Genomic DNA, 26,481 nt, shown 5'->3' with positions numbered 1-26,481 from the left:
TAACGGCCGTTCCCATCTGGGAAGGATGTGCTAGTAAAAAAGCATTAAGGGGAGTTATTATCAGACTTCTCTGTATTCTCCCACATCCACTTTACATTTTCCGAGGGATCGAAAAGAACGAAATGAGATACGAGATAGCAAGTGCAAAGGGAGACCCTTCGCGTCTCTTCCAAGGGTATCCTTATCCCCTTCCCGCGTATTCGCGCCCTGAGGATACGAGATCGATTAAAAGGAAGAGAGGGGAATCAAGGACGACGCACCTTTTCGTCTCTATCACTTTTCTTTCTTCGTTTATTTTTCACCCAGATATGTTGTCGTTATCAATACCGTCGAGACTACCTTCCTATGTCTCTCCCAATCAGTTCTTATCTCGTTCTTGTGTTGCTTTCTGTCTTCTCTCTCACCTTCTTTCCCGTGCAACGCGGCTTCGCAGTCTATTTAATTTAAATAACTTTTAAAAGTTCCCGGCCTTTCTCTCGCCGTGAATCGCAGATATCAGATCTCCGCTTTCAGGCTCTTTCTATCTTCTTTTTTTCCTCTCCTTTGCCGCCATATTTTTTCTTTCTTTCTACTCTTTCTTTCCTGGTTATCCTGTTCCCAAGGATACTTTAAAATTGATAGCAAGCGTCTTCGTCCTATCGTTCGTTTCCTCTTCTTTTTTTCTCGAGTTTCCTTTCCCACGGATTAATTGCCCTTTTTCTTCGTTTCTTTTCTTATAACTTTCTCTTCAGCCGATGAAATCTTTATTCACTGATTAAATTCTGAAATAATTTTGGAATTAACGATTTCATTTCTGATATTCATGTTGCCTCGGCAATATGATTTATAATGGTTCTGGCAATGTTGGTGCAATCGTGGGAGAACGATGTATATCAATCATATTCCTTGGTCTCTAAGAGGGCTTGACAAAGAGATTCATCGGTCAAACGATGCGAAATGTTCAAAGTGCATCCGGAAAAAATTTCATTCCTCTGAGTTCCTTTTCTAACCCACTCGGCAATCCACTGCATGCTCAGCTGCGTTCGCTTTCCCCGTGAATGATCGGAATATGCTTCACAAAATGGCTCAAGAATTCGATGTTTTTATTCAAGATGCGATTCCCCCTTCTTCTTGGAGATAAAAATGGAGAAAGTTGTTCCCGCTTATGCGAAAGATATTTAACATTTATAATAATTAAATTTGGAAAATATAAATTTATTTAGAAATTTCATCATAAGAAAATCTTATTCTAAATAAATTGGGCATGGTACAGTAAATTATACAATGGCTAGTTATAATTTATTAATAATCTTATAAAAACTGAAATATGAATTACTATTATTACGTAATAATTTATGGAGTCAGTATTTATTTCATTAATAAATACATTTATGATTTATTTATTTATAACTTGGTACCATTATCTGCAAATTTTATATAATTAAAAATAATTTGTGTCTGGAACTTGTCCCATATTTTAACGAGATATCGCGCAATTTCAATTTAAATATTTATATTTTTACAAAATAGTCATCCCAAATATCAGAGTTTCGAGAAAATCATGTATAGCAGGGAATCCTTCACTGAATCGCCTAAAAAACCGAAGGTCGCCACCGGAGCAAAGGATAACCATTTAGATGACGACGACTACGCTTACGATCGCCTTCTAATCCTATTAAAACGTTATCTGAAATCTCGATGTAGTTAGCGCGCGCGTGTTGCGTACGTGTGCACAGATAACCGCCTTTTTATTCGCCGATAAGCCCGAGACCCAAGGAGCTTTTGTCCGACGCGGTGTAAATCCGCGTTGCCGAAAAAAAGAGATCGGGATAACGCGCGCACGGATAATTGAACCTTCGGTAAATCTACTCTTTCACTTTCCCTCGCTTATCCTCCCTCTGATAAAGTCGTCTAGTTTCGACACTCTCACGTTAATCCCACGCAATGTACAAGTTTCCCGTTATTCAAATTTGTGATAGAATTTTAATAGAATTTTATCAAATAGACAAAAGATTGGAACAATCGATTAAACATTGACTCTCCGTGCAAAAAAAAATAAATAAAAAGTTTGAAATTCTATATGTAATAATTGAATTGTATATATAATACATATGTAGACCTTTATTTTATAAATTAATTATCTTTGAGGTTGAATTATATTACTCATATAATGCAGATTATTCATAATCTATTAATAAGAATATATTTCAAAAGCATCTGTTTATTTTATATAATAAAATAGGATTTTAAATAAATTTTTTAACGATATAAGAAATTTTGATAAGTGACATTAAACAAATTTTTTTGCGAACTTTTTATAAAAGAGAACGTAATTTTGATTAATATCCTGTTAAGAGATTATGTATCTAAAAAGTTCTAAAAAAATTTTTTAATAATTTAAAATTATTAATATAATTATTAATATAAAATTTTCAATAATTTTAAATTATTAATATATAATATAATAATTAATTAATTATTAATACTCTCTTCTCATGTGTTGTTAAAAAATTTAAAGTTTTTGAAATCCAATTTCTATTTTATCAAGATACACAGAGCTTTTTGGTACAACCTGTATTATAATTGCTTTTATTATTTTTCAACTTAACAATATCAGAATATTTATCATCAAGCTGAGGCTTGCTATTCCTGAATATATTACTATGTTCGATTTCTGGAATTTCCCAAGCCCCGACGTAGTGACCGCGAAACAGACAGAATTTAGTACCGAGATCTTGACAGACAGACACGGTGTTATCCGATCAACAGCAGCATACCGTACTCTAACTGGTCAGAATTTCTCGTTGATCATCGAGATCGAATTGCAGCATGCCATCAACGTAATATTAACTACTCTCCAGCGATTTCGCAGTCTCTCTTGCAACTGATCGTGTTCGAGTATCGATCCTCGATCGGATCCTCGAGGAAATTCTCTTAGAGCTTTCACTTAGATAAAGGTAAGCTATAATGGCATCTCTTATCGACGAATTATACATGATGAAATGATTGTTTTTAAGGAAAACGATGATATATATTTCAGATAAAATCTGAGCAATAAAGCGAAATAAATTTGACGGAAATAACATGTAATTTTCTTAATAACAATTTTATCATGTATTGCATGAAACTATGTCTTTCTTTATTCTTAAAATATAAAATTCTACTCTCTCATATTACGTATTATAGATATATTGATAGATAGCAAATAATGATATAAATTCTACTAAAATTGATGTGAGAAAGATAACGATTATAATTTTATACAATAATAATTTTTCATGTATTATAAGCTTTATTTTAGAGATAAAATTGTTAATAATGTGCATATTTTTTCCTAACATAAAAGCACATTAATAAAAGAGACTTGATTTGAAAACAGTGTTAATTTTAGTTTACTTTAAGAAATGATAATTCATTCATTAATTTAATTTAATTAATAACGAGCAATGCTCTCTTAAACAGGATTACAGGATTAACAGGAGAGATAATTTAATTTTCTATTAAAACCATTATTATGGTTTGCTATGGTTTATTATTTTATCAATAGAGATCATCTAATTATATTTGAATTCAAATTAAACACACACCACACTTTGTTCAATTTAAAGTTAATAATTCTATTATTTATTGCAAAGAATACATTTTGTATTTTAAAAAGAGAATTAAAAAATGTAAGGTACAGAGTATTCAAAAATATAATTTCAAAAATAATATTAAAACTACTAATATTAAAATCTAAAAATAAGTTGTATAAATGTTAATAACTTTTAACTTTTTTAGTTGATTATTTTGTTTAATTAACATTTTGTGTTCTTTGACGCAAAGATATATTCAACGTTAGATGTGTGCATCAAAATAAAATTATACATTTTGTATATGTTACAATGCATTGTTTTAATTAATATGTATATATGTTATATATTATGGTAGTTTTTTATGTATACTATATGTGTTTCTACAAATAATAATGATAATGTGTAAAAAACAATATATATTTAAAATATATTAATTATAGTTTTCTTATTTTTGACTGATATATTATTAGCTATTTTCTCTCATTTTCAAAATTTAAATATATTTATTAATTTTAATATCTTTATACATATTCAATAAAACATAAATCAATAAAAAAGTTTATAACCTGAATAATATAAAGAATGAAATAAAAAATAAAATTTAAAACACTCACCCATATGATGCGTCGTAGCAAAGTGAGAAAATGTAAACGTTGTCCTGTAAATTATAAATATATTCAAATTATAGTAGAATCAGAAATAATTAATATTCTTAAAAATTAAATAATTTTAGAAAAAAAATTCCGTTTTTTTAAACACAAATTTGTATAAAGAAATTTCTTTAAATGTAAGTAATTATAAATCTTAAACGCATATTGAAAATATTTTATCTATCTATACACACACATAGCATATATAAATTTATATGAGTCTATAAAATATTAAATATTTTAAATTTATATCTCAAATTTATATTTCAAATATAAAATATTTTATCTGTATTATAGACATTGTTAAAAATAACACACTAATGCGGAGCAAAGTAATTACACAAGCAATTGTAATTCTACAAGTAATAATGATAAGTAAATAATAATAAGTAATCACCTCATGATTGCTCTACCGATGCCCGATGCCTCCCTGGCCACCTCCTCCTCTCTCACTTCTTTATGGTATTCACATTTCACACACAATCACTCGCGAAAATACGGTTTGATAGATTATGATCGCGCGATACTTTATACGATACTCGCGATATTAATCCCGACATTGTTATAAAACGCGCACTTTGCTAATCACAGCGAAAGAATATCGCGAACTACGGCCAATTCGCACTCGCGAATTAACGTCTCGTCTCGTAAATTAACGCGACGACTGATATCGAAGAACGGAATGGCGTCGAAAAATTGCGTAGCACGTAAATTGCGCGTCGCTTCGCGGCGCGTCGCGTTACGTCACGTTACGTCACGTCGCGGCGACGCTACACCTGTTGCTCCTAACCTAACCGCACTTTCGTGTACTTTTCGCACTTTGAATAAGAAATGATGCATTCTCCCGTTTTAATACGATTACCCTCTCCTGCACAATGATATAAATGAATAAATGATGGACGAGAGTTCAGATTAAAGATACATTCCCGCGGAGTAAAGAATACTGGAAAAATATGATCACCGCTCTCTCGTGACCGATTGCTCGCGTAATAAATTCATCTTGAAATGAATCTTGCGAAATGCACCCCTTAATATATTCCCGATGTAGATGTGCGGAATTTATGATGCGCGATTAAATATTGAATCGAGTTACTACATTTATCGATTAAATACATACAGACGTCTAACTCGCGTTTCGAGTCGATCCGTTCTCTCTCACCGACACCTGGCTAATGATCGGAAAGTTTGAAACTAGCAACTTCACTTCGTACGAGTCATGAAATTGAGTCAATAGGTAATTAAGATAGACTATCCGAAAATCACGTACAATCGCGAAAACAGTTTGATAGGTTATAATCGCGCGACACTTTATATGGCACTCGCGACATTGTTACAAAACACGCACTTTGGTATATCACGGCGAAAGAATATCGCGAACTGCGGCCAAGCTGCGATTCGCACTCGCGACGTCTCGTAAATTAACGCGACGACTGATATCGAAGAACGAAATGGCGTCCAAAAATTGCGTAGCACGTGAATTGCGCGTCGCGTCGCGTCGCGTCGTATTACGTCACGTTATGTCACGTCGCGCGCGTTTCGAACATATAAATCACGAGTATCAAAAACCGATATTATGCTTTTTCGTTATTCGAATCAAATAGCCAACATCGCGATATATTTTTATCGTTTATCGCGGGAGTTAATCAATTGATTAGCGCAAATTGTTTTAATAACGATAGTGTGATCGCCTCTCGAAAACATTACGAGATTACACGGCTCTTCTTCCCGAGCCACGTCGCGCGAATGACAAGGTGACATAAACCAGTGATGCCAGATTCTGACCTTTCGGTAGCATGCGGTAGCATGGAGGGGGTAATAGAAGGAGACAAAACATGATTCTCTCTCGCTCTTTTCTCGCAGAGAAGAGCAAGAGAAAATCATGTTTTGTCTCCTTCTATTATCCCCTCCATGCTACCGCATGCTACCGAAAAGCCGGAATCTGGCATCACTGACATAAACATGAGCGCGTTGTACGCAAAATGTCAAGGCCAAATATAATACATATATCTGACATATTGTTGTCATGTGAATTATTTAATTCTTACTAATGTTTTGTTGTGCGTCGATTGTTACTCGATCGCGACTTTCGTTATTGAAATGCGCACAAAAACTTTCGATATTTATAATTTTATGCGCGCTAAGATAAATTTCTTTGAAATAACTTTTGAATTTTCTTTTGAATGATTTAAACTATATAATTAATGATATGCGAAAAAGAGTATAAATATAGCACAAAATAAATTTAAGATCATCATTTTTAATGCTTTCACAATATTTTTACAATTTTATATGTATTATATAACAATTCTGGAATGTTGATATTATCATATAATACAAGTTAGAAGCGAAAAGAAGAAAATACTGAAATAAATAATTACGAAAAAATCAAAATCATGTGAGAAATTTCAATATAGAGATAAAAATTTTTTTTATTTCATTGGTGTTTATTTACCCGATAAAATTTATTATATAATTGGTTTTTTTCGACGTCAATGATAATTTCTTAGCGGAAGGAATTTAATTTTATTGATGCCTAAAATTTAAACGATTATAAACGATCGATTAAAGTAGGTAATAAATGACCGATAAATGATTGAAGGATTAATTTATGACGAATTGTTCGTCAAACACACACACGCACACATAAAATCTCTCAACTTCATCGATAAAAGCTAAAACAGCCAGCAGATGCGAGATGGTTAGGAAATAGAGAAAACACTCGCCATTGGATACACGAAGCCAGGCATGATATGACATAGTGCGAGTCGAGGTCCGAGCTGCGAGAGCGACAAATGGCGAGCCATTTGCGAAATAACGCATCGGTAAATCCACCATGCAAAACGAACGTCAAAACCGCTTCCTCCGTTCCTTCCATCCCGCAACCAAGCGTACGGATTTTCTCGATGGAATCGCCACCGAAAAATCCCCGTTAAAAAACGCACGTCCTTCCGTGCCAAATAATTGAACACATTTTTCTAACATGTATACGATGCCTATAAAATTATATTTTTTTTCTATTTTCACGCAAACAAAGGAGATTCCGTGATATTTTCCATCAGAGATTCATGCTATGTTCTTAGAACCTTTTTATTGCATTTTATTTATTTTATAAAAATTAATATTTAAATCGATTACATTTTTATTTATAAATTTCGGCCCCAATTCAGTCTTTTTTGAATAAGTTACAATTGACATAATAAAAAAATCAGACGCTCAAACCTATCCAACATTCTGACGTCCATCGCGAATATCCAATGCGAACGAAAGGTTCGAAGATAAAAATGTTTTTCTTATTTTACTGGAGAGAAATGTTCTTTCTTTTTGCGCTCTCAATCTTGCATTGCTCTCAATCTTGCATTGGCTCTTAATAACTCACTTTAAACACTAATACTAATATTGTCATATCCAGAATCTTTAGTATTTGTATTCTTTATTTCTTCTATTTTATTTTTAATTTGTAAATATTTTTACCATGCACATTATAAGGATATATATTTATGTTCAAGAATGAGATATTGACTTTTCTCGACTTCCGCGTAAATTCTTTATTTGATTTCAATGTTTCGTGAACATTTCATCAGGGAGGAGCAACCTGATAGTGAGTTGTTCCTTGACAAGTATCCCTTTATATAGTGACCCAGGAGAGAGGAGTAGAAGAGGAAGGAAGGAGGAATAAGAGGATATTGTATGAAGAAAGCGTATATATCGATTCAGCAGCTCTCACTTGGTAAAACGCCTTTACCATATCGAGAACGCCATAAAGCCAACACAAAGGGACGCAGCAAGACATTCGCATACCGATGTTGAGACAAGGCGGAGGGTCACGAATCGACCACGATGTCTGCCAAATCGAAGGGGATAGACCTTACCAGCAGACTGCGACGAGGGTGACGGGACGGGATGGCGGGAACGGGACAGGAACAACGGCAGTTAGCCTACTATCTAGCATGTTTATGGTAATTCGGGCCATCCCGCACTGACCTGGGAGTAGCATGCATATACATCAGGCTGCCTCACTTTGACGCGGATCCATCCAGCACCCTCACCGCCCTCCATATTCTCAACGGAGATCAAACATCGCCCGGCACTCTGTTCTCGTCGTCTCCACCCCTTTCCGTCCCTCTGCCTCCTCCGGTTTCGCTCTTTCGAACTTCCGGCTCGCTCTTCGCGACATTCTCGCGAGAGTTACGCAATTTGGTCGCCGGCCAACGTTTTCATCGGCTGCCGGAACAAAAGGTCGAACAAAGAAACGAGACGACGTTAGAAATTTCGTCCCGCCGGGATCCTTCCGGAATTCGCTCGCGCTCTCACTTCCGACAGCGGCTGTGAATTTTCCGTTATGACGCTCGTAGCGAAAATTTTGAAGGGAATGTCGCAAACGACCGCACATTTTTTCGCGGCCCCTCCATCCGTCCAGACTGCATTTTTGTCGTAGATTCTTTTGACGCGCCGATTTTATCGAAGTGTCAGAGGCAGGAAGGCCAAGGCAAAACTCTGAAATTTTGCGACTTTATATCTCCATGCTATGTGAAGTATTCTTTATAATCGTGAAAATAATTTATATATGTAGTTCATATAATTCGATTGTCAGGAAAAATTGTTTCACTTATAATTAGATAAATACTTTTCGGTTTCTACCTAAATTTCAATTCCCATAAATTATAATTGTAATCAAGAATTTGTTGAATAATGATGTAGTTTAATTGTTGCATAAATTGTTTGAAAATTTCTAATTGTCGCGTCCTATCTTTGTAACAATCGTGTAAATTGGAATAGTGAGAAGTGAGTAAACGCCTTTGTGCGAGGAAACTGTTGCCCCCCTTATGCAAATCTCGTTTACAGGCAAATTTTCGGAACAGCGTATTAAGCGGACAAACAGCAAGAGCGCAAACTTGTTATTTGTGTTTGCAACTTTCTGTCAATGCTTAACGAGCTTTGCTGAGGCGCGATCGTAGACAGACATTCGCGCGAACCTCCTTGCCTTACTCGCTCCGTTTTTCTATCCTGTCATTCTTGTCTCTTTAATCTAAGCGTGCTTCCAAGACACCCGATCTCTTCCCGAACCTCTTTATCCACTTATCAGTCGTTGCCGTCGAGCGAGATCAGAGAGAACATCTCGATGTCGCCTTCGGCAAAGGGGTAGCTTTATCCCTTTATCGGGCTATCGAGCCGGCTGTAATTCGCCCGGCCAACCCGTTTGATCGACTCTTCCGTTCGAAATCTCGCGTGCGTTCCCTGGTCCCCTTTGAAATCCGCAGTGATCTATGATCAAGATCAAGGTAAAAGTGTGGCTCTTTCGAGATGAATGATCCCTTGAAAAATTTAACCCCTTCCGGATATATCGATTCCACAATCTCTTGACCGACTAATCGACGACGTATCGTAATCAGTTTGACGTTCAACTTTCATGTAGTAGCCTAACGAGTGAAACGATTGCAGACGAAGAACGACTTGGTCAAAGTCATCGATTTAGATTTGGACGACTTGCAAAATTGATACAACTTTGCGAAGCTACCACGTGAATATAAATGACATTTAAACTTTATATGTTTCTAATTAATCGATTAAAATGAATTTATTAAAGGAATCAATTTTTATCATATATATTTCGAATATAATGTTGACATATAATGTCGACATTCTAAATTTTTTTTTAAATCATTATGTCAGATTTTAAAAAGTTATATGATTAAAAAAATATTGATAAGATTCATCATTGTAATTACCCTTTATATGATCATAGAAATACAATTATAAATGACTTATTTATTCTAATTGCTCCTCGACAATTAATATCATCAATGTAATTAAGAGAAATTTATGGGGGACACGACGAGACAAATTTCAAACTTCTGATTCGAAAAGTAAATAAAATGCGATCGACTGTGTGGGACTGTGTAACCGCGCTCGTTGTCTGCGAAGTGAATTTGCGGTAAAGCCGGCGACCAACCGCAAAGTTAGTCGCTCCATCTAAAGTTCTCGTCACAGGTTCACATTGTTGCTCGCACGTAGCAACACTTCCGATCGTTCGCTTTCCCAACGGGATCGTTCAGCGCGAAACGGAGGACCGCAAATTCGTAAGGAGGGACCAAAGTTATCACGATAGATAGATTGATAGCTTTATCTCATTTAGGATAAAAGTCCTTCATGAGAGGACGAAAATAAGAAATGTTATGCAAATTTCTCGAACATTATAAAATATTTGTCTTATTGTGGAGAATTACATCATACGAATAAGATAGTATTTTTTTCACACATACACACACATGTGTATTATAAAGATTGAACAAAATATAATTTACATAATATTAATATTATAAAATATAAACAATAAGATTCAAGTGATATTAAATCGCTTTTCCTTAAAAACGCCTAATAATACATAATATGAATTTAAAGCCATTTTTCCTCTAAAAAAATAAATATTCCCTCGCTTGACCCTATAAATTTTTAGGAGCAAATTAATTTCTTCGAATTGTATCTCTCTCGCATTTCGCGGAAATAAAAATCATCAAAGAGCCCCTCGGGCAACGTCAGCTAAACTTTCCACCCGCGTAAGCGTCGTGTAAGCAGTTCTAAAACGACCAGCAGCAACACGAACTGGATTCATCGTGGAAGATCGTGTCGGACACGGTCGTCGTCGCTAACGAGAAAATTAGCCATTTGTGACCATACACACATACACACACACACACACACACATATATACCGTGGAACCACAGAACCACGTTCGTTGCTTTCGAGCTCTCGCGAGCGCCACGTAATTGCGCGAAACTCGCGTGGACGATGGCGAAATCGCGTGTATTGCCGTATCATTTCATCGAGATAGCGAACTGATTCGGATTCCATGATGGTCTCACCGGGAGAAACGCCGCGGGGTTTTCAGAACGATGGAATTTTGCGCTATCGCAAAAACAAACTCACGAGAGCACGAGGCGTAACCCACGTTCCGTTAAGATTTCAAGTAGGATCGGAATCGTTTACGATGCACGCACGAGCGGCAGGTGAAATTAATAATATAAAAACCGGCAGCGCGCACCAGGAATTGCGGCGCTTTTAAATGGCGTAAATTACACCTAGTTGTGTTGGACTTATTGCAGGCATGACACGGTAACTCTTGTGTTACAGCGATGCTGTTTGCTGCAAGTATTTTTATTGCGCTAGTTGAGGCGTCATAAAAATAATGCCTTTTATAATTTGCTTTTTCGTATATGACAGTTATTTTCCACTCAAATAAATTGTTAATTTGGAGATTTCTCTTGAGGATGTTAATTTCAAAACGCCACTGCGAAAATACTAAATTTAATTAAATCGAATGATTGATGTATTCACGTATTAATTCATTATTACATAGTGTCGTGTATATTTTCTCTTATGTGGGTACACAATGTTATTATCTATGTATATAAATTTGTATATCTGATTCATGGCGCGAGTTTATCCGGATCAGCTGATTGAAGCATAGAAGCGAGGAGTGTCTACATGATTAAACTCCCGTTATCGAGATTAACTCTCCGAGCATTTTACATTCGTATGCCCTCCAAATTAAGCGCATTTAGTTTCTCTGCAGCCGTTTATAAGAAAGAAAATCTATTATATATAAATTTTCTTACAGCAATTCAAGAGGACGCTCTTTGGTCTCTCCAGAGGAATCTTTCAATCATTCAACATATCATTACAAAAATATTTAATTCCAGATTTTATTACAAGAATATTTAACATCCGGTTTCGCTGACAATGAGACATAATCAGCTTCAAATTCACCGAAGAACCTGTTGTAGGAATTAAGACAGGATTCTCCAGAACGTAACAACCCGCAGCACAGGCTTTCAGGGGAGGAGAGGGCTAGGGGATGAAGGGGACAGTGTTAGTTACATCGTATATACGAGCCGTCTCACGATCGCGCGCCGGCTTTTACGCGAACTCAGAAAGCGAAGCTGCAAATCCGCGTGGGAGATGCTCGCGGTGCGACGCCCGCAATCGCCTCACCTCCGTAGCGGACGCCAGCATGGTGTGGCGAGTTTGCATATTTATGACTGTTTATAATGTATAATTGACGGGAATCCGCGTGCCACATCGGGCCAGATGAAGCCACCGGGCTAGAAGCTACACCGCCTTCCGTGAGCCTCCGAATCAGATTAGCGGCTTTGCATTTCGGTCCGACCTCGACAGCCGCGACCGCACCCTCTCTCTCACCCCCTTCCTCTATGTCTCTTTCTCTCTCTCTCTCTCTCTTCCATTAGCTCTCTATGCCCGTTATATCTGCTTTACGTGTGGCCAACGTTACGTCCGGAAATAATTCCGCAAATTGCATAACGGATTTGCCTCTAATTGCAATCAGCCGTCGCGTATTCATATTTAATGCATTAAGCATCATATAAAAGTCGAAACAGTGACGGACCGAAGTGTTTGAATTAGAATTTATAGATTCCCTATCTAACGCCACGATGATAATTTGAGATGTAAACAAACGTTTCAAGCAACTTTGCACAAAAGGAAAGATCATTTCCAAATTCTCTTAATAAAAATCTCTCCGAGAAATAGAGATATGTCAGTTTAGGATATCCATGCCAATTTTGAAATCTTCAGTTGTTACTTCGTGCGTGCATCTGGAAAGTCTGAAAATAATATTTAATATTTGAGAAGAAAAGTGCGATTACTTAATTATTTTATTGTTCAAACAATTTGATATTTTAATCTATATTACATGTACTTATAAAATGATCGCATTCCGTGAACGCGAACTTTATGCTTGTATTTACGTCGGGCGTGCACCGACTGCATAATGAAAGTGAGCAATGGTGCGACCGTGTTTCACTATACACATACATCGGTCGTAATAACCGTTTTAATCGGCGGTAAAGTCGCGAAGTTTCATTGACATTTTATCGCGGCTGATTATTCTCGACACGCGAACCTCTCTCGTGTCGAACAAACGAGCCGGGTAAATTCTTTACTGCTGTGGCGAAAGCTCGCCTCTCGCGCAACTTAAACGTAATCCTACAGCGCTTGTAAATTTCGCGGTGACGCTTTTATTCCGCTTTTATTTCCACGCATGTTTGCCTCTTCTTCCCCGCAACATTCATTTCTCGCAATCTTCATTTATTTATTTGTTCTTGATTAAACTAATGAGAAATAAGATATATACAGTAATAAAAAAGACTTATCTTTATGCATATATTTACATTTATTTAAAAATTGTTGTTTAGAAATTTATACATTTTTGTATTAATTTTATTTACGGTAGGATTTAAAAAAAATTCAATTAAAAGGAAATTTATATTCAAGACATAACTCTTGATAAAAATTCTTGCTAAAATTAAGTAACATAAAAAATTACGTTAGAATTAAAACAATACCTGCTTTCAGATTCCTCAATTTTTCTCTTTGCCCTTTGCAAAATGGACGAATTATGCAACGCGCTCGGCGATATTAATTACAATTTTGACGCGAGACTTCCTTTTCATTTCACTCGCACCGACACGACGAACGTCCGATACATCCTCTTCCTGGTGTTTATTTATTTCTTTTCTCTTCCCCCCGTCGTCGACGCGCCGCATACTAACGTCGATACTCGATCGCTAATTACAGGGCTCCGCGGGAGGGCGAGCGAAATCATAGGGTTAAGGAAGGACTCCCTTAATGGGCACTCCGGGGCCGCGCGCGGGAACCAGACGGGCCCCCTTCCGGAGAAGGGGGAGGCCAGCTGCTTCTAATTGAGACATCAATGTCGATATAAACCGGCCGCCCAGGCGCGACGTGAACCGACGCGTGAAACGCAAAGGCGTGCCTCTCTATCTCCCTTTTCTATGGATGTACACACGCGAGATGGAAGTCGACACGCGTTTGCCATGTATACAATATTCACGGCGGGCCTTGTGATCGGGTAGAGAGGCGGCCGGAAATGTGGGTCTCGCCGCTTCGCACCGCTGCCGATCCATTTCCTGTACGCATGCGGTGTGGTCGGCTATTTTGCCAGTCGATAGTTATCCAGCTAACGACTCTTAATTTCGAAACGCATGCGCCAATCATGCCGCAAGTGGAAGCAGTTCTCAACTGATCGTCAGTCATTGTTTGCGATAATGTTTGCTGTGTTGTGTTTGAAAGCAAGGGTACATGTACAATTAACTTTGGCGTTTTATCGTGTGTTTTAACAGCGACACGCGTATAAAAGTATTTACAATACGTATAAAATTGATACGATTTGTTTCACATGTCCGATATAAATCAATTCTAAAAGTGTACTTTATTAAATGATAAAATTTATACTTTCCGCGTGGAATGGGTCTATATTTCTAGCTTCGATTGAGAAAAGATACGCATCCTTCGATGATAAATTCTGTCAAACAAGAATTTAATATTTTTTATATTTTTATTTTTATATTTTTATTTCTTATATTTTTATTTGTCATGCTACGATACAAAATGTTTGGTAAATGTTTGAGAATCCCGGACAGTATTATAAGCAGGAACATGGGTTGATCGAATGGAAAGCGTAGTGGGACCGGCTTATCATGAGATTGGTAAATACGGAGAAATTATACGTAATTAACGTGTACCACTATAATTAGCGGGTACGATATGGCATGTATGTTCAACGCAACCATGATCTGATTATTTTAGCATTACGCAATATGGAATATATTGGTAGAGCTTTCGGGCTTGTAGCTCTTGCGTGTCACAGATCGGAATATAGTCTTCCATTTCTCGATAAATTTTGCTCGGTGTTTGTTGCACGTGTTACATATTCAGTTTCTATTCAATTATTCTAGATGTCTATTTTGCGTTTTCACGATCATTGTACGAATCCGAAAATATAACGCGTATGTGAGAAAGCAATTGACACAAAGGGTGGACGTTCGAAAAGCCGATTAATTCTAAGAATAACTTCGCACCCTCGCGAGCGAACAACAGCTGCCAGAGTGGCCGAAAGTTCGGCTCGTATCGCGCCTCTATCATCGTCGTCAGGATCGTGACATTGGTTGCTCATATCCGGCATCAAACTGCGCGGAACACCCCGAGGGCACCGGTTGGTGCAGGATATTGAAGTCCACTAATAACCTCTCCTTCAGAAAAATATTTGACGATCAGATACTGGTGGCATGGCGTGTTATCGATGCTGAAATGCGGTTCTCTCGATAACGCGATGAACTTGTCTAAAACAACGTCCAAAATAATAATTTTTAATTAACAAAATTTTCAATGAGGGTCCGACTCTAACGAACGCGTCGACTTCGCCACGTATTGAATCATCGCGAAATTGCATTATTGCGTATACAAAAACTCGGCAGGTCACTGTGCTGGAGGAAACAGAGGCAGGGACGGGGGATAATTAATTAAAAATTCAGCAAATTCAACATGTCGAGCTAATTATCGAGACGTTCATTTTCTAGCTTGTATCAATTATTAACAGTAAATGAAACTGTAAAGAGAAAATGAGAATAATTTTAACAAAAATCCCTTGTTTTATTTAGTGCAAGTATATCGATTTATATCTTCAAGAATCGTCCCAGGATAATATTTCGGTCCCAGAGCGATGTCTTGCTTTCTGATGTAATTAAAGAATCCCTAATAGTGCGCGGGATCAATTACGAGGTCTGTGGCGATACATTAATACACATCCCATTCGTCACCGACATAATATGTGCCCTCATATCTGGAAAGTGCTTCGAAATTAGCCCCTCCCTTAATCTGTACTTCTTTCATCTCTTCTATATTAGTCGATGAATCATCGGCCGAAACCGGCGTGTGACGGGCGTGCAAATCACAATTTTCCACGATTTCCACTGTGCGGTCGGTGGCGGTTCGCCGCGTGATTGCGTGTCAGACGTTGGAGCGAGACGTAACGCGTTGCGTGCTGGATGAGATCTAAGCGGATTAGCCCTCCGCCTATTCCTCTTCGTCTTCTTCGCGCCACGTGGGATGTTCGTGGGAAAGCAGAGACTGGCGGTCACGGGCTCGACTTGATGCTTGATGCACGCGTGCATGTGCGCGGTGCATATGCACGCATACACGCATACACGCACGCACGCATGCACGCACGCATGCACGCGCCTCTCGTCTCGCTCGCACACGAACGATCGACGCGTGTTAATAGCTGTCCTCTATCGAGATAGGATTGGGCGGGGGCCAATCTAATAACTCAATCCGCTGTCCTGTCGCATCAAATTATTCCCAGCACAAGTTTTGTAAAGGCTTCACGAGATGATCTTGATGTAATTTGACGGGCGAGGCTTATCCATTCGCGTTCTCGAGGACAAAAAACTAGGGTCGCGATATAATGAAACGTAACAAAGACTATCGCAGTTGCAATCCACATGATTTTAATCACGTAGCTCTCAAGTATGGATACATAGATTTTAACAAAGGCTTCAACGAGACAGAAAAGAAACAGAAATAAAGATATATTAAAATAAATATTTGTATAAAAAGGACGGTTTCTAATCAAATATGTTAAGAGAATGTATATTTTTATAGAAGGAATTAATAAACCTTTTTGATAAAAATTTGGGAGCGTTAAAAGTTTGAATAATAAATGAAAATAACAAAAATCAGTCTAAATCAATATACTTATTTTTTAATAATTAAGCGCTATATTTAATCAAAGCTGAAATTTTATTAAAAAACATTCGACTTATAACTGTTTAAGGAATTTGATAAGAGGGACGTTGATACTTTGTAATATTAGAATTTTCAAAATCATAAAATACATGATTTTCGATTTAATAAAGAAAAAAAATTAATAATTCAATAGAAAGTATATTCATAGTTGTGAGCTGTGACAAACAGCCCATATAAGTATAAAATGTACCGCGTCCAAAATGGTGGAGAAGTTATCTTAGGAGCCGTGAAACACCGGAAGTCGATAGATGCTTAGATGTTTCGCGAAGCAACCGGAATAACGTGCACCTGTGCATATGTACACGCACACACACGTATACGTGTGCGCGCGTTGTACATTTGGGCTTTACAACCGAGCCATAAGACATTTCCTTAATTAAACCCATCGATTCACTGTCGACTGATTAGACTGCGGTGCTATACTAAGTATAGGGTGAGCGACGCTCCCCTTTTTGCGCCTTTCATGTTCGGAGGACCTTGGAAGATCCTCGTCCTTCGACGAATCTCAATGCACGTGAAAATCACGGTACTCATTTACGAAATAAATGGTGTCCTCTGAAAGATTGATTGTCCTGATGGATATTTTAAATTTTGAAGAGAGATTAATAATAAGGTATTTTTATCACAGTTTTTGAAGTATAATTATTATCGTCTTTATTGTACTCTCAGTTTCCAATATTTTCGCCGATTATGATGTATCATCAATGCATTATTTTCTTATATATTTAATTTTTATGTAATTTTGAAAATAATTTATATAATTTGCATTTTTCATTGAAAATTTAATTTATTGCATGTAACTTTTCAAGCAGAAAAATCACTCACTTTAATTTTTTCAAATGTAATATTTAAATTTATATTCATGTCAGAAAGTTTAAAGATTTTAAAACATTAAATTTAAAAAACATAGTAATTCAAAATAATTTCAATAAACTAAAATTATAAATTACAACGAAATGAGATGAAAAGCCGAAGAATCCCGTTTTCCTTGCTGTAGTATTAAATATACTTGGAGCAAATCGGAACGAAGGCTAATGGCCATGTTGACAAAACGAGTAATTCTCGCCGAGCCTATCTTCTGTCACGGATACTAATTAATGCCGGAAACTGCAATAACCGCAGCCCATCTTGGCTCGGCCGAAATCTCTTAATGAGACTCTCGAGACGGCCGCAGCGAGTTCCTTAGTGTGTCCAAGGAGAATTCCTGAGCGCTTGTTTGAGTTCAGTAGAATATTAATTTAGAGATCCTTCTCATTCCTCGCCCCACAGAGTCTCGGGGGAACATTTTTAATCGAGATCCTAATTATTCCGTATATTATACGTCTCGTCAGATATAGTGTTTGAGGACTTTCCTTAATCTCTCTCTCCCTCTATGTCTCTTAGTTCGCATCCCTCCAGTGCAAATAATTTTCTACAATAAACACTAGCGTATGCTAATTTTATCGTTATTAATAGAAAGATATTTCTTTATGATAAACGAATTATATATATACAATATAAACAATCTCTTGAATGAAAAAGTATAATACGTTTGTGTGTGTTTAATCTTATTTCTGTATCACGAGTGTGTAAAAATTTTAAAAAGAAATAATTGTTAGATTATATATTCTTAGTATCTATATTCAAGAATAAAAATCTCTAAAATTTACTAAAATTAAATTACATAATAATCCGATCAAGCGTTAAATGAAACCGTGCAAAAACTTAATTTAACGGGTACAAAAAATTTGACCACCAAGCATATTAAACGAACGTTGCTGGATTTACAACACCGTGCAACAATATTGACCGATGTAGATACTGCTTAACATTGGCGTTCTCGCTTGTGTTCTATGAGCGCACTTGCTTTATCAGAATTGCAAATGCACCAGTTCTACGAGAGGAGGACAACGAAGGAGACGAAGAGAGGGGAAGGACAACGGAGGGTAAAATGAAAGAGGGAGAGAGAGAGAGAGAGAGAGAGAGAGAGAGAGAGAGAATGGAGGGCGGAATGTGCTTTATAGTTGCGAGAGAATCGACTACTCGAAGCTAGGTATGCCATTAAGCCGACTTGCCGAGCTAATAACCGCGACGTTGCTCTCTTTACGGTGTTACTATCGATTAATCTCATCGACGAGCAGCAGCCGATAGCATCGATTCGCCAAGTTTTGCTCGCTCTCTCCCCCTCGCTCGCCCGACCAAACTCGTTCCGGTAGTCTTGTAAGTAACTACACGCCTCGTATCCCGCCTTCGAGATCAGAAGTTATTTAGTCGAACGCGTCTCGCGCCGGCAACTTCCGCGTGATTCTCACGCCCGAGCGATAAGGATCCACGAGTCCCTCAAGAAGGACGTGAAAATGCGACGCGCGCATTAATCGAAGTCCGTAAATCGCGCGTTACACGGGGATGAGAGGGAAAAGATTAGACAAGAGAAGGGAAAAAGGGGAGAGTCGAGGTTAATTAAAAGTTTCTTAATTTCGCGCGCGTGTACACGTTGCGCACGTGCGTAAATCCGCTTCCGGAAGCCTGGGACTGTGATTATGATAAATTGCAGTGGCAGATATATATCGTGGATCTTGGGTAATACGAATTTCATAAAGAGTAAATAATTCTTGCTAAAAGTGCAATCTTTTTAATTTGATTTCTACTACTTTAAACTCGTTGCAATACATTTTTATCAAATTAAAAGAAAAAATTTTTTAAAGGGCACTTGTTCGCAACATTTAATATTTTTTAAACTTTACATTTAATTGCACGTTTATGTTTTTTTTTTAAATGTAATGACACACGTCTTTCACATTTTAGTAACCAATCTGGCGCAAAATAAATGCGTTTTTTTCACATCTGCATTATTTTCACAGGTCTGTTACCTCGAGCGCGTTCTTTGTAGCTGCATCTCTCGCGCTTGAAATGAGACAAACGTCTACTCTCGCTCGCAGCGAAAAAGGGGACACAAAGGGAGCGCGCGAAGTGCGATTGAAAGGACCAGATCTCTCTCAACTCGGCGATGCGAGAGGACGCATCGTTATCGTCGCGAGGCCGACGTCAGCCACGGAACTACACCTTCTCTCCCCTGCATCTGAGGAAGAGTCAAGGTTGTATCAATAACGATAGGGATAGGGGAGATCCGGTCGAGCTTTCGCCGCAAGCTGCCGGCGGCGGCTCTTTCACCGGCGCGAGGGATATCCGGCGCAATGGATCGGGACGTGTCCCGGGATTTGCGGATTAGGTCGAGCCCGAGACCGGCCAAGGAGCCGCCGTTACGTCTGCGTCTGGCTTAACCGCGGGGATAGATAACGCTGCCGAAGGATATACCGAGCTCGGATAGTTATGGGCGCACATTTTACACCGCCGCCGCCCACCCGGCGACGTGGTAGCGCGATCGTTGCCTTTAGCAACTCGTTCTCTTCCGTCGCAACCGAGCCAGAAGATAATGGACCGTTCGGTCAGCCATCGAAGAACCGTCCCGAGGACCATCGAGGCTGGCTGATTTATTGAATATCAGCGTTTCGAGAATGTAAAATTTCGGATAGATATTTACTATTTTACAATAAAATAGAAATGTAATATATATTTTATATTAAAATATTAAGTTATTTATTGTAAAAAGTATATTATATAGCTCACATTTGTGGGACTAAAAACTGTGCAAAAGAAGAGAAAAAATTGTATCTTTGTCTAAAACTATTATTAGGATAATTATAATTATTGTATAATAGAAATATGGAAATAGTGATATTATATTTGAAAAAAAAATTAGATGGAATAACTTCAGAATTTGATATGCATGGTTTAAATAAAATTATGTTAAATATTAGAGTATGATAAAATTTTAAAATAAAAATCTCTTTGCTATATTTGAATCAATCTGATCCAATAATAAATGATTTTATATAACAATTTTATATAAAAAATCAATATTTTACATCGATATTTAAAACCTTTCCTTTCTAACGCATCATCATAATGAATAGAATTATATTTCTGATACTTCCTAAAGCACTTCGTCGAAATGAAACCTCCTCTCTGTCATATCACATACAGCTCAGAATTAAATAGAAAATTAAATATAACGTCGCGGAAAAATAGCGCGCGCCTCGTGAACCGAATAAAAACCGATCTCGAGAAGTAGAGAGTTTCGCTGGAAACCCATATCCGTTCCCAGGAATATCCTAGCGATAACAAGTCCAGAGCGAAATGAATTTGACGTTTCAATTTGCCGGTAAGTTCATTCTCTCACCGGTTTCCGGAAGCACCGCGGATATATCCGGCTACGAAATTCCGGCCCCACGACGAAAGAAGCAGCCGTATATCTATCTATATCCACGTACACGCGCGCGCGTCGACTTCCTTATAATATCACAGAATCTCGGGGACAGGTAACGAACCAAGCACTGGTCCTGTAAGTAAATCAGTGTAACAAGCCGTCCTATTCGCCGTTCGAGCGGAAGTTCGCGGGAGATGGGAGAAGGACTTCGGAGCCGAAGGCAGAACCCGGAACTTCTTCGTTCACGCTCGAGCTGGCTCCTTCGATTTGGCTTAAGGGTCCGATCCCTTTACCGCGCGCGGAGAAACCCGGCACGCTCGGCAAATTTTTCCCGAGCGAACTTTAGGAGAATATCAGCGAATTTCGTGATCTGAACGAAGGAAGTTGATCGAGAGCAAAAAAAAAATACATTTGGCATATATAGTTTATTTCATAAGTTTAATTTATTTATCGATTATTCTCGTCGGACAAATAAATTATTTTTTTTTTTCTACAAATGTTAGAATTAAACATCGATCGCGCCTCGAAAGCCTAAAATCCTTTATTTCGAGAATTGCGCGGTAGCCGTCTGATCCCGATGCGAATACTTATGTATAGCGGATATTACTCAAACATAAATCTAGCGGCAGCCATCGGCGAATGGACCTGGCGACCGGCCAGGACGCTTCTTGTAAGTCGGGATACGCAGAGACGGGGCTTTTACGCGGCGTGTGCGCGCTCAGTCAACGGTTAACGATGTGTCAAAACTATTTTCGTTTCCACTTTTCACGATACATTTATGACGAGCTTTACGAGTGCGAACGCGCGCGATTGCCACAAAAAAAATAATTCAAGCGCGAACACAAGAACGATCTACGGGATGTCGCAAAACAAGGAGATAAACTATTTACGATAAATACGAAAATAAACTGGAATAGAACTATATCGTGTCGTCCGATGCGAATAATCCTGCGATCAAATTTGTTGTCAACTGAAGGGAAAGAGACACGAAAATGTAAAGAGTAATTTATAAGTAGAAGAATCTTTCTATGATATTTTATTTTTTTACTACTTTGATAAAAATCTTTAGTTAAAATTATCACAAATTCTTTTTTTTATTGTAATGTTAAACATGTAATGTAATTTTGCTTTTTCGCATAATAGAATATAAAAGTATATAACAGATGATATAAATTATTTATCTTATTATTAATAGAAAATTTCATATTTGGTGAACTGCATCACATGGATAATTCTCATTTCTTCGATAGAGTTAATATCGAAAATTAAAAACTACGAAAGAAGACCAAGTCTTGAAGGTAATATACCTTATATAAATACGTATTACTTGAAGGGAAGAATTTCACTCAAGATTTCTAGTACATTTTGTATAGTGGAGGCGAAAGGGAGTAATCGGGTTATGATACTGGGGGTTAACTACGTTTCACTGCGGTTACATCGAAATTCCGTTTGCCCTATGGACTGTGAAACGAGCATCATAATTATTTCACGTCGACGACGAAAACGAGAGAGAAAGAAAGGCGGAGGAAGAAAGAGAAACATGGAAAAAGAGAGTGATGAAAAGGCGCAAGTACAAGGTAGTCGGCACACAAGCGTCTCGGAGGTATTTAATTCACGTCAAAGTACGGTTCTCTCGTACAAAAGAGAATAGGATGCCGAAAAGGAGGAAGACAGAAAGAGAAGGAGAATAGACGGAAGCGGGTCGCCGCCGAGCGCGGGTGGATGAACAGTACCCGTGTTTCTCGTAACCGCAACGACCGAGTGAAACAGCAGCCAACTCCTTCGCTCCTCCGGTTATCCTCGTACAACGCCTTACGAGACAACCGGGTCCTATGCACGCGCGTACATGTTTACATGTGTAAACCGACGTTTTCCGCGAGAATCCGCGTAGTTAGTGACTCGACCGCGGACTTTTGTCGACGACACTGCGCTTAACACGCAAAAACGTTTGTTTTGATAAATGGATAAAAGAGATCTCTTCTAGATGATTTGTAAATTTAAAAATAGCTTTTGTTAAACTTTCGTTGATTTTCATTGGTATGTTTTTAATTTCTGTAGAACACTGAGGGGTAGTTTAAAGATACAATCCAATATGTAAAAGACTTCAATTTTTTTATTTAACACCATTATAAAAGTTAGATTTTTAACAGATAAATATTGTATATTAAAGAAAATTAGATGCAATATTGTAAAAAATATTATAAATGACAGCAATTTGCATGCAAAAAAATTGAACTTGATATACGAGATTATATTTATATTTATTTTATTTATAACATATAACAGTTTTTCTACTTTTATTTCAAAAATAGAAAATTAAAAAATACATCACATATATATTATTTCTGTATTACACGCAAAATGTTAAATTTCTTTTTCTTTCAAATGTTTGCGTTTTATGATTTTTATTATTTTTGTAATAAATAAAATAAAAATCAGGATATCTATTTCAAGCATTTTTGTGAAATATTAGAATGCTTATCAATTATAATCCAGAATTATTATTATTATAGGATTATAATTATTAATTTTATATTATCATATCAAAATGATTGTAAGTTATTTTATACTATACTATTTATATATAATATATCAAAATCGATTAAAAATCTTTTATTATAATTATGATTATGATTTTTCGCTATTATATTTATGATAGATTGGCAAAATAATATATTATTTTTAGTAATTCTAATTATATTAAATAAATAAAGATGCCACGTGTTGTTTATGTACATAAATCTGGGAATAATTCTAATCAAGAATTAATTGCAATGGTTGAGGAGTTTAGTTTGCGGAAGGACACGAGTGTCCTTATGTGCCAGATTTCACGGCCCAACCGGGTGCCATGAGACCCTGAAGCCCTCGCTGGTCGTTGTCCATAAAGCAGAGAAACGGTAATGATTCCGTGACAAGTAGTTTGTTTTACTCATCACTTCTCCTAAATTATCTAAGTAAGCGTCATTTTGTCATGCAACACTCATACGTTTTGTTCATGAATGAGTAGCTTTTTAAATTCTTACCGGAAGTTATATTAAAATCATCGTTTTCTCGAAGAATATATTTCAACATATTCTCGCAGCACAATTTCAAAAAATTTCAAAATTTTCTTATAGAAAAAAAATACTTTTATTATAGCGAAAAATCGTTTTACCTGTAATTGAAAATTTTAGAATTAACATCACTTTTAGAATATATAAATTTTAGAATCCTTCTTTCTCCTAAATCCTTTTCTTGCCAAAAATTATGCCCTAGCAGAAGATATAGCAACCGTATATCGTACAAAATATAACGTACGCGTATAAAACACAACGTAAAATTTATTCGTCAGAATTTCCGTTTGGCGATATCTGGCAACGTTATCCGCGCAAGCACAACGAATCGAGTATCTTCGCAGCTTTTTCCTACATCCGCATATTCTATATTTCGACACTCGGCATGTGCGGATTTTCCCGACACGTTGTGGAAACGCATTGTCAAAGCGCGATATACCCTCGCCCCCGATATATCGACTCAGCGCCGTCAGACGGAAAAAGGAATCTCCTCAAGGACCCTCCTCTCTCTCTCTCTCTCTCTCTCTCTCTCTCTCTCATGTTGAGAAGCGATAGTGGATAGATTCTCGCCGGTTCGATGTAGCGCGAGAAAGTTCTCCGGGAATGGACGCGAGGTCCTTTCGCCGATTGCCAACCAGTCGATGAAAACCGAGTCGCTCTAGTAACCTTCGCATAAGGCATAACTTTCTGGTCGCTGAAAGGCGGAACCGTCTCAAGCAGCCGCGCTAGCCGGCTAGCTCGCTACTCCCTATATCGCTTCTCGATATCGCGCGCGATAGGTGATTCCGATTTAGAGCTGTTTACCGTACGCGAAATGGGAAACGTGCATGGCCGATAAACGGAAATGTACGTTTGGCGAATGTTGCGAGAAGGAGAATTTTGCTGGCTCCTACTCTGACTGGGTGGTTTCAAGCTTTTCAGCTGGAATTTCCTCCTCGCCGGATAAAGATTGCTCTGGCATATATGGATCACAAGTAGATTTTTACATATATTATTTGCTACATATATTTAATTATTTGTGCTGCCGATAAGCAATTAAGATAATCTAGGAAAATTAAAAGCAAAAGTTTTAATTTATAATTCCCTTTTAGATTTTTTAAAAGTATAGAAAAATTCTGCATACGTATGTATTATGATATTAAATTTGTATTTACGAAAAATTGCGATGAAAAACCTAGAAACTTGCAAACATGTATTAATTTAAATTTAAGGACATACAGATTCGATAACATTTTCATTCGCGAAATTAAGCGAAGTTTATTTGACGTTAGCTAGTCTAAGGCAAATGATATTTAGAGACCGAAGTAAGCTGAGACTCACCGATACTCGAGATCCGGTTCGCCAAATCTCGCTTTGCTCAGCTACACGAGCGGATGCACATGTATAGAGGATGCACGTGCAATCATTTCGGTTAGGCAATGCGTTTGCCATTCAATCTCGCCGCAACCCTTTGCTTGCTTACGAAGTATTACAAACTCCTGTAGGCAATCGGGCAATAATAAGCTACCATGTGGCGATACACGCGACCGAGAACGGCTATCTCGCTCGAAACGTTGACTCAATTAAGATCATGTTTTATTATTTCGCTTGCATTAATATTTTTTCAGTGCTCTTGGACGAAAAATACCTCAATCTTGTTGTAATATATAATTTATTTTATATTTCGATATTTGAACGGATTAATAAATTCATTTTGACAATGGATTATAAATTCTTTTGAGAATGTTCCTTCTGAAAAAACAATTTGTCCAGAAATAATTAAATAAAATTATATATTAATGTCTTAATTTTTAATTCTCATAACTCTCGTTATCGCTTTATTTTTAATTTAGAACATTATAAGAAACAATATTGTTGGAAAATGTTCAATTTCATTTTCTCAGCTCAGTATTATCTATGTATTATTATTTCCCACTAATAAATCCATCGCGACGGAGTCGTAGTGTCTTCGAAATATGCGCCAAAATACTGCAAACAAAACCGAATGGATTTGCAACTGCAGTTACATGAGTCGACCGAGCGGAATCTACCTCTCGGCCAAGTAAGTACGGGTTCCCTTTACGGTTAAGCTGGTAACTTTGCGCGAGAGAGCACGTAATCTTAGTAGGATAATAAAAGACAACTTTCGGACATTGGAGCACGGTGCGGAGACGGCCTCCCAATTTAAGGGCATTATTATCGCGTGCGGGACCTCGTAAGGATCTGGTAAGTTCGATCGTTTGCTCGAGATTACCGCACCCGTGCGTTTTCGGTTACCGTCAGGAAATGGGAAAGTAAAGTTTTCCAGCTCGCTCCCTTTGCTTTCCTACCATCCCTCCGCCCCCTACTTTGTTCTTACATTTCGCGGCAATTTTTAC

General features: G+C 37.4%; 1 protein-coding gene across 2 annotated transcripts in view; it reads right to left on the bottom strand.

Moving 5' to 3' along the window:
* Positions 1–26,481, bottom strand: part of Pxb (putative Hedgehog signaling attenuator pxb) — a 377,459-nt gene that overhangs the window by 268,502 nt on the left and 82,476 nt on the right. Inside the window, exons 1-2 of one of the 2 annotated variants that reach the window (XM_083089604.1) lie at positions 4,602–4,723; positions 4,169–4,212 (exon numbers count right to left, since the gene is read on the bottom strand). The exons of the other annotated variant lie outside the window; for it this stretch is intronic. The gene's annotated coding sequence lies outside the window, so the exon portion shown is untranslated. Of the gene's footprint in view, positions 1–4,168; positions 4,213–4,601; positions 4,724–26,481 lie in introns of those variants that run through there. 2 annotated transcript variants of the gene reach the window in all.

This window comes from Camponotus vicinus, unplaced genomic scaffold (assembly GCF_025532165.1).
Source record: "Camponotus vicinus isolate PSW18456_S1 unplaced genomic scaffold, iyCamVici1.0 SCAF_2, whole genome shotgun sequence".
Taxonomy (NCBI): Eukaryota; Metazoa; Arthropoda; class Insecta; order Hymenoptera; family Formicidae; genus Camponotus; species Camponotus vicinus.
This window is presented reverse-complemented; position numbering and strand designations above follow the sequence as displayed.